The sequence below is a fragment of the Aegilops tauschii genome, chromosome 1, assembly GCF_002575655.3.
Source record: "Aegilops tauschii subsp. strangulata cultivar AL8/78 chromosome 1, Aet v6.0, whole genome shotgun sequence".
Classification (NCBI taxonomy): Eukaryota; Viridiplantae; Streptophyta; class Magnoliopsida; order Poales; family Poaceae; genus Aegilops; species Aegilops tauschii.
The window spans coordinates 333,583,051-333,600,213 of NC_053035.3; positions in this window are offsets into that span (position 1 = coordinate 333,583,051).

A 17,163-nucleotide genomic window follows, 5' to 3' on the forward strand; every position below is an offset into this window, starting at 1 on the left:
CAAGCCAAACTGGTCGAAGTTGAGTCTAGAAATGCTTTAGTTATGTAAGGGAATTGATTGTGGAAGGGAACGTAAGGCTCTTTTTACTCCTTTACCTTATAGCCTTCTGATCTGAGTCATCCTCTTCTCTTCTACGGGGATTAAGAACTAGGCTTCTCATCTTTCTACCAGGATCATGTGTTACTAATCCGTAGAATCTTAGGATTGATGGATTCAAGTCTCAGTTCAGTTCCTAGTATTTTCCTGTGTTAGCAGTTGGTCTCGGAACCCTGCTATTGTGATGTTAAGTGGCTATGCCACCATTTTGCAGGATGTCTCAAACCCTTTTTGAGCATTTACAGCCGTAATGCTGTCCGTGTCATCCCAGGTTTCTAAATAGTCCGATGCATTTGCAAATCCCTTATTCCCGTTCTCGAGGTTCCTTTGGGCCAAATTAATCACACTAATCGTTGAGTTGAGGTACTTCGTTGCCTCGGCGTATATGTTGAAGCCATTATTATGACCCTAGGTATCTTAGAGAACCACCTAGTAATATGGCCATGCTTTATATTCCTAGTGTGATGATTCTAGCCATCATTCTCGAAAGCATCCCGTGATGCCATTTAGTAGTAGGTATTCTACTCCTGGGTTTTGAACCCGAGACTCACCCTACTTCATGTTGTTAGTATTTGCTAGTTCCCTTAAGATATTAGTAACCTTTGCGATAGTCCTCGAGGTCTGTGGTATTTCCTTCTTCCAAATACCATGAACTGCTTATGGCAGAAGTTCTTTTGAACCAAAAGATCACAACCAGAGTGCTCTTGATGAGCTCTCGATTCTATGTTGTGACTCTGCCAGTCCTTCCTTTTCTGCATGGGTTATCCGGAAGAATTATGTTGAACTTTGCTCCGACATACTAATCTATGCATCCACAACTTAGAAAGTTATATGTCCCTTTGAGTTGTCCCTCTTAGTTGTTATTTGACCTTCGTCTGTCAATTGTTAGTCAGGAGTAGATGTGTATTCATGTTCATTCTTGCCTTTTGTTCTCGAGGTCCGTCAAGTCGTTCTATTCCGGAATGACTAGGAGAAACAAACTCCAGTACCTCATCCATATCTAGGATTGGGTCAAAGCAGTTGTATTCCGCAGATCAAAATGCCAATCCAGCTTTTGATTCTGTTCTACCCTGAAGTATTGCCCTCTTTATGTCAGGAATATCATAGGAATTGCACAACCTCCTATGAACTCTTGATACAGTGATACTTCTCGCCATCATCGTTCATTCCTCGGTCTCCGTGTTATTGTAACCGGAATACCGACAAGTGATTTGTGATGTGTGAAATCAATACCCCTAGCAACCTTGTTGCTTGGTAGTTAATGGACAACACTCTCATTCTTAGTGTGCTGGTTATTAAATCATCATCCTAAGATTGATCGTGCTACCTAGTCCTTATTCCCAGTGCACTTCTCGATCAATGAGTTAGGATAGTGTCAGTCCTTGCTTATTCGGTCATATCGTCTTGCCTTGAAAAGCAAGATTGTTCACGAGCTTAGCAACATATCGGTGGTACGTGATTTTCCAAATATCTTCTCGAAAGTATCACCAGGTCGTCACCTGCCGCTATGTTGAGTTCGTGATCAAGTTGGTTTTCCAATAAACCACTCTTTCTCCAAGAGTCTGTGTTGCATACCCTTGAGATAGTTGGTTAAGCTAGACAACAACTTGGAGAGTTGGAAGATAAAAGCTTGCCCGACCTAGCTCATCCCTAAGGGATATCTTGTATCTGTGTTGAAGAAAGATGGTATTTTCATCGATTGATCCTCGTGATCCGTTAATGGACCTATCATTTTATCCAAACTTTGACTTGAGTGTGGCCTATCATCAAGTCAAATCAGAACCAATGATATTCATAATGATGTCTTACTCGTGGTTGATCCCTCGAGCATACACCATTATATCTTTCGGTCTGACCAATGCTATCACCGTGTTCACCTAATTATGGAACTCCATCTATAGGGAAATCTTGGTGACTTGTTGTTGAGCCCATCAGCAACATTTTACCTTGTCCATGATTCATGTTGAACATTAAACAGTGTTGGAAACTTTTAAAGCATTGCCTTCGTGTTCCGTTCATGAAGCATATGCTCGGGTGAAAGAAGTGACTTCCTCTAATACATGTGCATTGATGCAAGTTGCCGCCGTGAATTCCAGAAAGTCAATGTTGTTTCCTCTGGAATCATCCCAAGTCAATCATGTACGTGCAAAGTATTCTGTGGTATGATAGACTGATCATCTTCATTCCATATGCATCCCTAGCACACCAAGCCACTGATTGATTTGTTCAAGATAAAGGAGTCTATTCTAAGGTGAATTCTTTGGACTTCCACGCGTGGAGACTTCGATGTCATTAATGATGGTTCCCCACCTGAACTCGGTAGTGTTTTGTTGTAAGACTACTATGTGGTCATGCTTGTCTTGGATAGTGTGTTCACAGGTTTGTAGCAGAACCAGCTCGTGTTTTGGAGCTTGCTACCAAAGTTCATTCCCGAGAATCTCGCAACGCCATCTCGTCAGTTTGTGTTGCAAAACTTCCTCTTTCCGGACATGCTGTCTGAAATATCCTGTTACCAGCCAGATCTGAATCTCAGGCAGATATGATAGTTGGAACGCCTCCCAAGAACTATAATATTGGTCTCTGTAACCCGGTAAGTGGATGTCCTAGCCAACACACCCAGCCGGAAGACCTATTATTGTAGTATCCTGATTGATAAAGTTTGCCACCTCCCCATAAGGATTCCGTAGGATTTACTTCCGTAGTTATTCCTTATGGATTCTTGTGTTCCCGAAGTCCGACCTTTCACTTGATGTTCTAGATATCAAACCATATCAAATGGGTTACGCTAGTACATCAAGGAGAACATTAGAAGAGGAGTGCTAAATGTCTCTCGGTCAATCATCCAGATTTTGTTCCTTGGCCTTGCTAGGGTGAAATCTGAGTAGATGTTATCTTCCTCTGCATCTGCATTGTCCATCACTATTCATCATGGTAGTATGTTGGGTTGCCAAGATCCTTGACACGGATGTCGGTAGAGCCTTGATGAATATGGAATTGCTCAAGTTCTTGAGTGCACGCGCAAGCAAAATCATCCCTTGCGTTGTCTTCAACAAGGTAGTCCACATCGTCCATTCTAGCCCGAGTGTGCCGTTCCTCCGAACTCCTTCAAACGGTCGTTTGCGAATTGCCTTAGGCTGGTATGAAGAGTTTCAATGATCTCTGTATCAAAAGTAATTCTTTTGCCACTTGAGGGAATAATTCTACGAGTCACCTTTTCCAAGGTGCCCCATTATGGAATCATGGCAATTCTTCCTCGCTATTCTGAAACCTTCGTCAAATTGTTTCTTCCGCCCCTCCTGATGCATGTTTTGCCTCTCACTCCATGAGTTGATCTTGAATGCTCGATCTTCGAGGAGATCGTTTCTGTAGAGTTTCCTTCTGTTCTCATCGTGTTGGATGAAGATGTCGAAAGCAAAGACGTTAAGATCAATTGGAGCAATGAATCAACATCTTCGAGAAGGGCAGTTGGATCATGAAGATCGTGTTAGCTTTGTGTCCCCTATGTCTTCTTACCTCACGTCTTGAATCTCGGGACGAGATTCTTGTTTAGTGGGGGTGAGTTGTCACATCCCTAGTTCTGGTTTGCTCTAGGCTAGCTAGTCATGTGTGCATCATGTTTAAATTTCAATGAATTTGAAATGGGGACATGTGAAAGCCTCAGAAATCATTTCTGAAAAAGACCAAGATAAAAATTGCTTCAAATAGGTCCAAGAAAATGTTCATGTTTCTCTATGAAAATATTGGCCAGAATTAAAATTCAAACCAATATTTTTAGGAGCTCATAAATATTTATTTTGGGCATTTGAAGCTAATGCAATAACTATTTGCATTGGATTTATATTTGCTATATATCGAATATGTGTCCAATAATTCTGAGAAGTTGTGAGGGGCTTTGGGATAATCCTTTCAGTCCCTGCAAAATTATCAGAAGAAAGCAAAATGGTTTAGTGCTTAAAACTAAATCAAAACAAATAACAGAAAAGGAAAATAGAAAAAGAAAAATAGGAAAAGAGAGAGAGATATAGGCCCCGGGCCACTTACCTGGCGCCCCACCACGGCCCAGGAGCTGGCCCAGCCCACCAGAGCCGCCACCGTCTCCCACCTCGCGCCAGAAGGACGCCAGAGGGATGCCGGGCGTGTGGTCGCCGCGCGCGTCCACGCGCGAGGCCACCTCCTGCTTCCGCCGCTTCTGGACGCCTCCACAAGTTCCACGCCACCTCCCCGACCCCCTCTCACTTCTCCCTCGCTCTCTGGACCTCCCTCCCCCTCGCTCCTCTGTTTCCCCCCCCCCATGGCCGAGTATGCCGCCGCCGCCGCTCGCTGTTGCCACGACCACCGGCCCTCCCTCGCCCATCCAACTTGCTCGAGAGCTCCGCCACGCCGTCCCCATCTACCCCACCGAGCCACGTGAGCTGGGAAGCACCGCAACGCCCTCGACGTCCTCATCTTCTTCCTCGGCCACAGGAGATCGCCGCCGGGATTCCGACGCCGTCAAGCCTTCCCCGAGCCCGCTTCGACGACCTCTGCAACCACCGTGAGCTCCCGCGTTGTAACCCCCTCTCCCCGAGCTCGATTACGCCCTCTAGTCGTGCCAGCCGCCGTACCCGAGCGCCGCCGTCCGCCATGGTCGTTGCTCCCGCAGCCACCGTGCATCTCCGCTCAAGATTGTGCCTCCGGCGTGCTCCTAGAGTAACGATGAGTCCAACGCAGCCCCTAACTAGCTCTCCCGTGCGTTGGAACCACGCGCCCGCACTCGCTCGTACTCCGGCCGCCGCCATGAGCTCGACTCCGGCGAGCTCGCTCCATCCCAGCCCCTCCCGTCTGTCCTAGCAGATGCGCGCGAACGCCAGCTCGCCGTAGAGCCAAACCCCGCCCCAAACTGCTGTCTGTAGCGCAAGCCCGAGCAACTCCGGCGACCCTCCGCCGTCGGCTTTGATCGCCGGCATTAAGCCGCCGACGTGGCACACTTAATTAGCCTAATGACAATCTAATTGACCTCTTAGGTCACTGACACCGGGCCCCACGACGGGTCAAAGCTGAGTCAACGCGGGGTTAAACCGGAGTTTAACACTGTCTCAATGACATGCGGGTCCCACCGTCAGGTTTGACCGTGGTTGACTGCTGACGTTGCTATGACACACTGCTGACGTCATAAATACATTTGCTGGGATTTTCTTATTTAGAAATAAATCTGAAAATTCCAGAAAATGTTTAAAACTTCAAAAATTCATAGAAATTAATCTATAACTCCAAATGAAATAATTTATATATGAAAAATTATCAGAAAAATTCAATCTATCCATCTGTACTGGTTTCATGCATGACAAACCAACCTAAAACTGCTGTATAGATGAAAACACATAAAGGGCATTTAAAATGCTTAAGTTTGAAGTTGCATTTGAATCCTTGATTCAAATGAACTCCATTTAACTTGCTGCTAGTTGCATTAGCTCGAATCACAACATATTGACATGTCATGATCATGCATCATATTGTGCATTGCATTGATTGTGTTCCTTCTCTGTTGCCGGTGGTTGTTCCCTCTCGATAGACGTGTTCCGACGATGAGATCGATGACACCGATGAAGAGCTATACTATCTTCAGAAGTGCCAGGCAAGCAAAACCCCCTTGTTCATTCCGATACAATCCCACTCTCTCGCTCCTGCTCTCTTTTACTGCATTAGGACAACAACGTTTCATCTGTTACTTGCTGCGGTAGTTGAACCCCTTTCCTCTGCATGACCTGTCATTGTCATAGTAAATAGATGAAACCCACTAGCATGAGTAGGAGTTGTTTGAGCCCTGATGTGCCTACTCATTCATGCTTGTTTGTCATGCCTGCTACTGCTTAGAGTTGAGTCAGGTCTGATTCATCGGGGATGAATTGGAATGTGGTGAACATGTCCTACTGTGTGAGAGCTAAGTGTGTGAACACGATTTGGTAAATGTAGTGGTGAGAGGCCATGTAGGAGTACATGGTGGGTTGTCTCATTGCAGCCGTCCTCAGGAACCGAGTTCTGTGTTTGTGATCCATGAACAGTTACTACCACACATTGGGTTCTGGTAACTCGACCCCTCTCGACTTATTAATCAACATGATATCTGTCCAGGAGTTGCAACTAGTTTCTGGTGTTTGTAGGTAGTTCTAGTAGTCTACTAAGTGGCACCCGGTACAGGTGGGCTTGGGACAGACTAGGCACAGTGGCCCGGTGTACCAAGTGGCACCCGGATGGTGGGCTTGGGAACCCTGCACACATCGTTTGGGGCCGTGAGCGACACCCCGGCCGGATCTCCTTGCGGATGGAACCCGAATAGGCGATAAACCTGGACGAGAGACTTGTGTGGTTAGTCAGGTCGTGGCCGACTCCCTCGCCAGGCTTCCGCTTGAAGGTTGCCGAGATACACGACGTGTACATGGTGGTAAGTGGCGAGAGCATGTGTGAAGAAGTACACCCCTGCAGGGTTAAGATCATCTATTCGAATAGCCATGTCCGCGGTATAGGACTTCTGGGTCGCCTGTACAGTTCATAGACAAGTGAAAGTGGATACTCTAAAATGCGCAAATAAGCGTGAGTGCTATGCATGGCGTCTCGTAGGTAGACGGGAGCGGATCCATAGTGGTGTATTGATATGGTGAATATGTGGACTCGTGTGCGCCACCTCAAAAGAGTTACTTGCGGTCGTAGTTCAGGATAGCCACCGAGTCAAAGCTGGCTTGCTGCCGTTAAACTCCACCACCCCCTTTGTTGATATTGATGCATATGTAGGTAGTTCTGATGTAAGTCTTGCTGGGTACATTTGTACTCACGTTTGCCTATTTCATGTTTTGCAGAGAGACGCCAGTCTCGCTAGTAGTTCCATGTGGACTTCGATGTTTAGCTTGATACCTCAGCTACGATCTTGTGCCCTCGGCAGGATCTGGTAGATAGTCAGGCTTCTCAGCCTTTTTCATTTATAGATGTCTGTACTCAGACATGTTAAGCTTCCGCATGTGCTTTGACTTGTATGCTCTGAATGTTGGGTCATGATACCCTTGTTTGTAATATCTCGGTCTTCGGAGCCTAATGAATAAATACTCTGAGTCATAGAGTCTTGTTGTGATGCCATGTTGTATTTGCACATATCGAGCATATTGTGTGTATGATTGAAATGCTTGGTATGTGTGGGATCCGACAACCTAGTTATTTATCCTTGGTAGCCTCTCTTATGGGGAAATGTAGTCTTGTGCTTCCATGAGCCATAGTAGTCCGCTACAGCCCGGTTCACCGGAGTCCTGCTAGCCCAGCACTACTGCTCCGGAACACTTGACTGACCGGCATGTGATTCACTTCGTTCCTGTGTCTGTCCCTTCGGGGAAATGTCACGTGGTGACATCCGGAGTCCTGCCTAGCCTGCTACAGCCCGGTTCACCGGAGTCCTGTTAGCCCAGTGCTACAGCCCGGATTCGCACGCTGCTGACCGACATGCTCGATGTTGATTCATGTATGCCTGTCCCCGTAAGTTAGTGCCACTTTGGGTTCACGAGTAGTCATGTCGGCCCGGGTTCTCTGTCATATGGATGCTAGCGACACTATCATATACGTGAGCCAAAAGATGCAAACGGTCCCGGGCTATGGTAAGGCGACACCCGTGGGAATACCGTGCGTGAGGCCGCAAAGTGATATGAGGTGTTACCGGCTAGATCGATGTGACTTGGAATCGGGGTCCTGACATTTGCACTTGTTCCAAGAATCAATACTATTTTTAGGCAAAGACGAAAACCAAGCTTTAGCACGATCTCTAAGCGAAAAAGGAAATAGCTTCAATTTAACAATATCATTATCAACATCTTTCTTCTTTTGCATATCACACAAATCAACGACACTATTCAGATGAGTAGCGGCATCTTCACTAGGAAGGCCGGCGAATTGATCTTGCATGACAAGATTCAACAAAGCAGCATTGATTTCACAAGATTCAGTATTGGTAAGAGGAGCAATCGGAGTGCTAAGGAAATCATTATTGTTGGTATTGGTAAAGTCACATAATTTGGTGTTATCTTGAGCCATCGTGACAAACAAGCAATCCAACACACGAGCAAACAAAAAGCAAGCAAAAAAGAGGCAAACGGAAAAGAGAGGGCGAATAAAACGGTAAGGGTGAAGTGGGGGAGAGGAAAACAAGAGGCAAATGGCAAATAATGTAATGCGGGAGATAAGGGTTTGTGATGGGTACTTGGTATGTTGACTTTTGCGTAGACCTCCCCGGCAACGGCGCCAGAAATCCTTTTTGCTACGTCTTGAGCACCGCGTTGGTTTTCCCTTGAAGAGGAAAGGGTGATGCAGCAAAGTAGCGTAAGTATTTCCCTCAGTTTTTGAGAACCAAGGTAACAATCCAGTAGGAGGCTACGCGCGAGTCCCTCACACCTACACAAAACAAATAAATCCTTGCAACCAACGCGATAAGGGGTTGTCAGTCCCTTCGCGGTCACTTACGAGAGTGAGATCTGATAGATATGATAGGATAATATTTTTGGTATTTTATGATAAAGATGCAAAGTAAAATAAAAGCAAAGTAAAAAGCAAAGGAAATAACTAAGTGTTGGAAGATTAATATGATAAAGATAGACCCGGGGGCCATAGGTTTCACTAGTGGCTTCTCTCAAGAGCATAAGTATTTTACGGTGGGTGAACAAATTACTGTTGAGCAATTGACAGAATTGAGCATAGTTATGAGAATATCTAGGTATGATCATGTATATAGGCATCACGTCCGAGACAAGTAGACCGACTCCTGCCTGCATCTACTACTATTACTCCACTCATCGACCGCTATCCAGCATGCATCTAGAGTATGAAGTTCATGAAAATAGAGTAACGCCTTAAGCAAGATGACATGATGTAGAGGGATAAATTCATGCAATATGATAAAAAAAACCATCTTGTTATCCTCGATGGCAACAATACAATACGTGCCTTGCTGCCCCTACTCTCACTGGGAAAGGACACCGCAAGATCGAACCCAAAGCTAAGCACTTCTCCCATTGCAAGAAAGATCAATCTAGTAGGCCAAACCAAACTGATAAATCGAAGAGACTTGCAAAGATAACCAATCATACATAAAAGAATTCAGAAGATTCAAATATTGTTCATAGATAAACTTGATCATAAACCCACAATTCATCGGTCTCAACAAACACACCGCAAAAGAAGATTACATCGAATAGATCTCCACGAGAGAGGGGGAGAACATTGTATTGAGATCCAAAAAGAGAGATGAAGCCATCTAGCTACTAACTATGGACCCGAAGGTCTGAGGTAAACTACTCACACTTCATCGGAGAGGCTATGGTGTTGATGTAGAAGCCCCCCGTGATCGATGCCCCCTCCGACGGAGCTCCGGAACAGGCCCCAAGATGGGATCTCGTGGGTACAGAAGGTTGCGGCGGTGGAATTGGGTTTTTGGCTCCGTATCTGATCGTTTGGGGGTACGTAGGTATATATAGGACGAAGGAGTACGTCGGTGGAGCAACAGGGGGCCCACGAGGGTGGAGGGCGCGCCTTGGGGGGGTAGGCGCCCCCGTACCTCGTGGCCTCCTATTTTGTTTCTTAACGTAGGGTCCAAGTCTCCTGGATCATATTCTTCCTAAAAATCACGTTCCTGAAGGTTTCATTCCGTTTGGACTCCGTTTGATATTCTTTTTCTGCGAAACTCTGAAATAGGCAAAAAACAGCAATTCTGGGCTGGGCCTCCGGTTAATAGGTTAGTCCCAAAAATAATATAAAAGTGAATAATAAAGCCCAATAATGTCCAAAACAGTAGATAATATAGCATGGAGCAATCCAGTCAAAAAAATATAGCATGGAGCAATCAAAAATTATAGATACGTTGGAGACTTATCATATAGGTTGGTTAGTGATCCATCAGTGACCCCCACCTTGTCCTTGTTGCCCCTGCTTCATCATTGATGACTCGAGCAACATGATCGATGACCAGAGCTCGACGCCTCACATCACATCACGCCCCTTTTGTTGCTCGACTCTACAGAGCTACTACCGAGTGCCGAGGGTGAGACCTCACAACGCACTCCCGATGACAACTCTGTAGTGTAGCTATTCGGTCATGGTCATCGAGGTTGATTCCTGCTTGACCACTCCTGATACAACTCTATCGTGCAACCCCTCAAGTGTGAACCTCGAGGGTGGTTCCTCTTTCGTTCACCTTGATGATTACATCGAGTGGAATTCACCGAGGGTGATTCCTCGGGTTTTCCCCTTGATTTTTGGACACACGGTTACCTTGACTTTACTTGAGACCTTTGGGAAAGTCGGGCGGGCCCGGAGAGCACCCGCAAGATGGTTACGAGGCACGGCCGGGCAGGCAGGCCGCCCCCGAGTGGGCTGGGCTAGCCCTTGCCCTATTTCCTCGAGATGGGGCGACGGGTTCACATTATCGTGAGTCTCTGCTCGTCTCCGCAAGGTAATAATACACTATGGTTTGGGTAATTGTTCTGAGTTGGCCTTTGGCCTTTATGCACTAACCACCACGCGAGAATAGTTATGGGCCTCGGCGACGTAGTATCAGCCGAAGCTTCGTCAGACGTCCGGTTCAGCATTGCGGCACGGCTGGGCTGGCGCCATCCGGGCAGCCAAGATCCGCCCTGCATGCAACGACCCGGAGTGCAACGGGCGATGGGCCCAGACCCCGGAGTGCTTAGGATGTAGACCGGCGGGGACCTCTCTGCTGAGCCTAGGTAGGGCTACGACGTGTTAATCTTCCGAGGCCGGGCATTGACCCAGAAAAGTGTGTCCGGCCAGTGTAATCAAGCGTGTTGGAAAACGTGGTGCACCCCTGCAGGGAAGTTATATATTTGAATACCATGTCCACGGTAATGGACGTTCAGACTTATATCCTGATCTTTTACAACTAGAAATGGATACTTGGATATGTGGCCCCGGGATTGCTTTCTCGCAGGGAGTCGAGGAAGGATCTCTGGGCATTAATGCTCCAACATGCTTGTTATTTATAAACTGCTATTCTTTACTCTTCTACATGATGCAAGATGCTTGGAGCTGCTTGAAGATGCTAGTCTTCGGTAGGCTAGGCCTTCCCCTCTATTTTGGCATTGTGCAGTTCAGTCCACAGATACAGCCCTTCCATTTGATACCAATGCATATTTAGTATAGATCTGATGCTTGCGAGTACTTTGGATGAGTACTCACGGTTGCCTTGCTACCCCTTTCCCTCTTCCTTCTTCTTTCCGGTTGATGCAACCAGATGGTGGATCCTTGGAGCCAGATGCCACCGCCGACAGATACTACTACACGGAGGCCGCCAAAGACCAGGAGTAGTTAGGAGGTCCCAGGCAGGAGGCCTTGCCTCTTCGATCGTTGATGTTTGTGTTTGCCTTCTTAAGGCAGTCTTGTCTAACTTTATGTCTGTACTCAGATATTGTTGCTTCCGCTGACCCTTGTGTATCGAGCTATGTATTCGAGCCCTCGAGGCCCCTGGCTTGTAATATGAAGCTTGTATTATTTCAATTTGTGTCTAGAGTTGTGTTGTGATATCTTCCCGTGAGTCCCTGATCTTGATCGTACACATTTGCGTGTATGATCAGTGTACGGTCGAATCGGGGGCGTCACAATGAACAGGACCCCGTGGAGGGCCGGTTGAATAGTAGCCGGTGGAGGGCTGGATGAACAGTAGCCCGTGGAGGGGTGGTTGAACAGGACCCCGTGGAGAGGGCTGGTTGAACAGTAGCCCGTGGAGGAGCGCGCAGTGGAGTCTGGATGAACAGGTGCCCGTGGATGAACAGTCGCAGGTGGAGGCTGGAGGAGGTCGACGGTGGATGAACAGGAGCCCATGGAGGCAGTCGACGATGGATGAACAGTAGCCCATGGAGGCAGTCGACGGTGGAGATGAACAGTATACCGTGGAGTCCCGTTTTGCAGTACGCCACACCCCTCCCGATGAACAGGACCCCCGTTTCGACCGTAGCGCTCCAACACAAGTCCGTTTCCTCCGTTTTGTGGTACGCCACACCCCTCCCGATCAACAGGACCCCGTTTTGACCGTATGAGGTCCGTTTCCTCTGTTTTGCGGTACGCTAGATCCCTCCCCATGAACAGGATCCTGTTTGACCGTGGCCGGTCGAACACAAGGCCGTTTCCTCCGTTCTGTGGTACGCCAGGCCTCGTTTCCATCGGTTGTTCCGTCCAAGCCAGTTGGCTCCCGATGAACACGACGACGCATTCCATTCCAACCCAGCCGGTTGCCTCCCCATGATCACGACGACGGCGCAGCTTCTTCATTCCGACCCAGCCATGTACACGAGCCCTAGCCGTACGTATGCGCGAGTAGGCGTTCGAGACCCCGCCCATATGTATGTACGTGGCCGTATTTTCTTTCTTGCACCCTGGCCGCTGTACGTACGTGTACATGCTACGTGTGCGCCTCTACTATGACACGTGCGCGCCTCTACATCGACCAGTATGTACATACATGTTCGCGACCAGAATGACAATGCTACGTACGCTTCGACCAGGTGGGTCCCGACTGTCAGGCACTTCCTTGCGTGCGAAGATGTCGCTGGTGGGTCCCAGTAGTCAGGGGGCGAATCATTATTTTTTTGCCCGTAATATGGACGCACTTCCTTGCATGTGAAGATGTAGTTGGTGGGTCCCAGCAGTCAGGGGGAAACACTTTTTTGCGAAGTACGGTGGCCCGTCCGGTGGGTCCCTGCTGTCAGGTGGAGGAATCATTATTTTGCGCGTAATAAGGAGGCATTTCCTTGTGTGCGGCCGTGGACCCAGCTGTCAGCCTCTCCACGTACAGTCCACATCCGATGGATGTTGTCCGTTGACCACGTTGACCACGGCGCGCCGAGAGCACCAGGGCGGTGGACGACGACGAGGCCTAGGAAGGGAAGGACACGGAGCCGTGGAAGACTCGGCAATGGTTGCCCATGTGGTGGGGACTACGAGGGTTTACTGGTCCGGCTGCCGTCGCCGGAAAATAACAGGAGGTGTGGGTGAGTAGAGGAATGGCCTGGCCAGCAATGGAGTAGGGTGGGGCGGTGCGGCCTGTGTGGCAGCATAGCCGGCCACGGGAGGCAGGAGCAGGCAGTCCCACATGCGCTGGTTTGGGCGGCTGGAACAAGAAGACCAGAGGTTGAAGAAGCACTATGGCCGTTGGATGGACATCGTACGGTCTCTGCAGCTAGAATCGTTTATATTGACTAAGTTGACAAAGCCCTTGGTACGCGTCAACTTAGTAGGCCCACAGGCCAGCCTCCGAAATGGTGCGCCCTAGATGTTAGGGGGAGGAATCATTTTTTGGGTGGCTGAAGCTAGAATATCCGAGATTGAAGAAGAAGCACGACATCCGTTGGATGGACATCCAACGGCCACTGCTGCTAGAACCGTGTGTTGACTATAAGTTGACAAAGCCTTGCATACTCGTCAACTTACTTTTTTTAGGGGACGCATCAAGTTAGTAGGCCCACAAGTGTGTGGCAGAGAACTTATAGCCCATTTGTGATTTGTAAGAATGTACAACCCATTTTTGAATTCTAATGGAATTTACTACAACCTATTTACAGTTTGTTAAAAGTACAACCCATTTTCTAGCTAGGACAACGATTAATAATTTCAACCAACCGTTCAAAACAGAATTCAATAAAATTTCCCATATTTTGATGGGATCCGAAATATTTTTATCCTGAAATTTCTAGTCAGATTAAATACAATTTCAATATAAATTTGTATTACGTAAACATCCAATGAAATATTGTGCATGCAACAATTAATGAAATTAAAATTTTCAAAATCCAAAAAATTATAAACTAATTACGTGTTTGGTGCATTTTTTATAGTTACTGCCCAGTTTTTATAATGACATCCCATTTATTATTTCTTAAAGCCCATTTTCTTGTTAAGCCTAATGCATCCCTCCTTGGAAAGATTTGCAGCCCAGCGGGGCGGAGAATAACAAGTTGACCTTGCCTGGGTATTCCTCAAAAAAAAGTATAGCTGGGCTAGCCATTTTCAGCTTAAAAAAATTAATATATGGGCTGGATATCTGGCCTGGGCTAGATGGGCCATAGCCCGCCCAGTTAATACCCTGCTCACCTCTGAACAACAACGAAAACATGGCAGAAGAAAACTCTGCAGTGCCCACACCTCAAAAACACACATACTGCTCGAGCTGCTTGGTCCCAGCTATCGGCCGCTCCTTGTGCAATTCTCTCGTTTATTGACTACATAGGTTGACAATGGTGTGGGACCGTGATGTCAAGAAACCAGGAGGAAGCAAAAAATATTATAGCTGTATATAATAAGGAGGCACTTGCGTACGTGCGGCTATGGCCCTGGTGGGTCCCCACTGTCATCCTCTCCAAGTAAAGTCATCTCCTCATTCCTCATGTCCGTTGACCATGTTGACAACGCGATACGGCGGTGCCACGGCAAGCTCAACAACTCGAAGGATGACGAAGAGGGCCTCGCGGACCCTACGGATCGTCTGATACAGCGCCCGCTGCTCATTCGGGAAGCCAGGATCATAGGGCCACATGTCCGTGACGGCATTGTCGTTCGCTTGTTCACCGGTGCTCATTGAGGAGACAGAGGTTGCAGCACAGGTCCTCCTATGCCGGTAGCTCTTCCGCCATCAGGGCGTCGAAGTGCGGCCGCACCTGCTCTATGGTGAACACGGCATGAACCGGCTTGGACAGTGGCGCCGGCTCCTGGTCGGAAGCTACGTCCATCGTCTGATTGTCGACGCTCAGCTCGGCGAGCTTGCTGGCGAGCCAGCATGTCCGGCTGCTAGACCGACCCGCTGCCAAGCACGAGTCTGACTGCCGTGGCCCACCCAGACCGCCTCCCTCGCCCGCGCGCACTTTCCGCCCGAAACGGTCAGCGCCGCCCGCCCCGCTTCCCGGTGCAGGCAATTGCTCCGCCTTCAAACGACACAAGTGCCGTCCGTCCGTGTGCCGCCCACATTAATGATACGTGGTTGCTGAGGCAGCTACTCCGGCGCCACACGTTCGTCCCTCCGCCGGCCACCATTGCTATATAAACTGATGCGCCGGCCATAGCCGCAGTCATCCGCCTCCGTTCCCTTTCTGCTGTCCACACCACTACTGCCCACCATGGCTTCCTCGCGCTCCAGCGCTCTTCGGGACGGGCCGACGATGGACCACAAGGAGATGGCAGCCATTGCTGCCGACTGGCTGACCGGGAGGCAGCCGGAGAACGGCGACGTCCCAATGGATAACATGGTAGTCGACGATCCGGCACCAACCCCCTCCTCCGCGCCATCCTCGCCGGTGCATTGCACCATGACCATCGGCGAGGCCCGTGCCCAATACATGGACACGGTGAGGCAGAAGCGTGAGGAGCAGTTCCGGGAGGCGCAGGCCGACGCCGCTTACAACCACCATCTCCTCCAGGAGCACCTGTAGGCGGAGGAGCAGATCACCGCGGAGCGGGCAGATTAGGATGCGCTGCTGGACTCGTACCGCTCCGCCCGCAAGGGCCGCCTCGAGCGCTAGCGGTACTGCATGCGGGTGGCGGAGGCTGCGGCCGCCTACAAAGAGGGCGATGAAGCAGGCGAGGCGCTGTTTGGCGAGACCGAGGACGAGGAAGAGGACAATGCCGACTCCGACTAGTCCCCGCACCGCTTGCGTCGACGAGGCCCTGCTCCGCCGAGGCCCCGCGATGCCAACAACGAGGCAGAGGACACCGCCGGCTCCGTCGAGGCCCCGCCCCGCCGGCACCAAGGCGGAGGACCTCGCCCGCTTCGGCGAGGCCCTGCTCCGCCGAGGCCCCGTGATGACCCACAAGTATAGGGGATCTATCGTAGTCCTTTCGATAAGTAAGAGTGTCAAACCCAACGAGGAGCAGAAGGAAATGATAAGCGGTTTTTAGCAAGGTATTCTCTGCAAGCACTGAAATTATCGGTAACAGATAGTTTTGTGATAAGGTAATTTGTAACGGGTAACAAGTAATGAAAGTAAACAAGGTGCAGCAAGATGGCCCAATCCTTTTTGTAGCAAAGGACAAGCCTGGACAAACTCTTATATAGAGAAAAGCGCTCCCGAGGACACATGGGAATTATCGTCAAGCTAGTTTTCATCACGCACATATGATTCACGTTCGTTACTTTGATAATTTGGTATGTGGGTGGACCGGTGCTTGGGTGCTGCCCTTTCTTGGACAAGCATCCCACTTATGATTAACCCCTATTGCAAGCATCCACAACTACAAAAGAAGTATTAAGGTAAACCTAACCATAGCATGAAACATATGGATCCAAATCAGCCCCTTACGAAGCAACGCATAGACTAGTGTTTAAGCTTCTGTCACTCTAGCAACCCATCATCTACTTATTACTTCCCAATGCCTTCCTCTAGGCCCAAATAATGGTGAAGTGTCATGTAGTCGACGTTCACATAACACGAGTAGAGGAGAGACAACATACATCTCATCAAAATATCAAACAAATACCAAATTCACATGACTACTTATAGCAAGACTTCTCCCATGTCCTTAGGAACAAACGTAACTACTCACAAATCATATTCATGTTCATAATCAGAGGGGTATTAATATGCATAAAGGATCTGAACATATGATCTTCCACCAAATAAACCAACTAGCATCAACTACAAGGAGTAATCAATACTACTAGCAACCCACAGGTACCAATCTGAGGCTTTGGGACAAAGATTGGATACAAGAGACGAACTAGGGTTTTAGAGGGGATGGTGTTGGTGAAGATGTTGATGGAGATTGACCCCCTCTCGATGAGAGGATCGTTGGTGATGACGATGGCGATGATTTCCCCCTCCCGAAGGGAAGTTTCCCCGGCAGAACAGCTCTACCAAAGCCCTAGATTGGTTCCGCCTCGTGGCGGCGGAGTTTCTTCCCGAAAGCTTGCTTATGATTTTTTCCAGGGTAAAAGACTTCATATAGAAGAAGGTGGGCACCGGAGGCCTGCCAGGGGGCCCACGAGGCAGGGGGCATGCCTAGGGGGCAGGGCGCGCCCCCACCCTCGTGGCCAGGGTGTGGGCCCCCTCTGGTACTTTC